Source organism: Plasmopara halstedii, assembly GCF_900000015.1.
Source record: "Plasmopara halstedii genome assembly, contig: Scaffold_323, whole genome shotgun sequence".
Lineage (NCBI taxonomy): Eukaryota > Oomycota > Peronosporomycetes > Peronosporales > Peronosporaceae > Plasmopara > Plasmopara halstedii.
The window spans coordinates 1,516,583-1,517,223 of NW_020187244.1; positions in this window are offsets into that span (position 1 = coordinate 1,516,583).

Genomic DNA, 641 nt, shown 5'->3' on the forward strand with positions numbered 1-641 from the left:
ATCTAGTAGGACTAAATCACCTACTTTAAACACGTTTAAGTTTCCTCTATGTTTGTCTGAGTACTCCTTTTGTTTGTCTGGGGCCGCTCCCATTGCATCGCGGACCCTGCTGATAACATTCAGCTTAGTGTCCATAAAGGACCCCCCTCTTGTTTCTTTAAGGAAATCGGTCTCAACTCCGAGACCTGGGAGGAAAACGCTTTCCGAGCCTCTCCCTCACTTAAAATCCAAGACGGAGTGCCTCCTCTAAGTGTTAGAGGCACTCTAGGGTGTCGAAAGCCGGTCAAGTAGAACGGCGTGAACCCGGTGGACGCGTGCACCGCGTTGTTGAGCGCAAACTCACAACTGGAGTTGTACCGACCACGTACGTGGAGCTCCCGCACAGAGGCTGCGCAGGGTGTCTTCTAGCACCCGGTTGACTCGCTCAGTCTGACGTTCCGTCTGCGGATGGTCTGCAATTGATATGAGCAGTCTCGTTCCTATCAAAGGAAACAGCGTCTTCCAGAACGCAGCGGAACCGCGGGTCCCGATCAGAGACAATAGTCTCAGGAAGGCCGTGATATCTAAACACGCCGTGCACGACCAGCCTCGCGGCTTGTTCACCAGTGACCGTATCCGGCACTGGAGCAAGATGCACCATC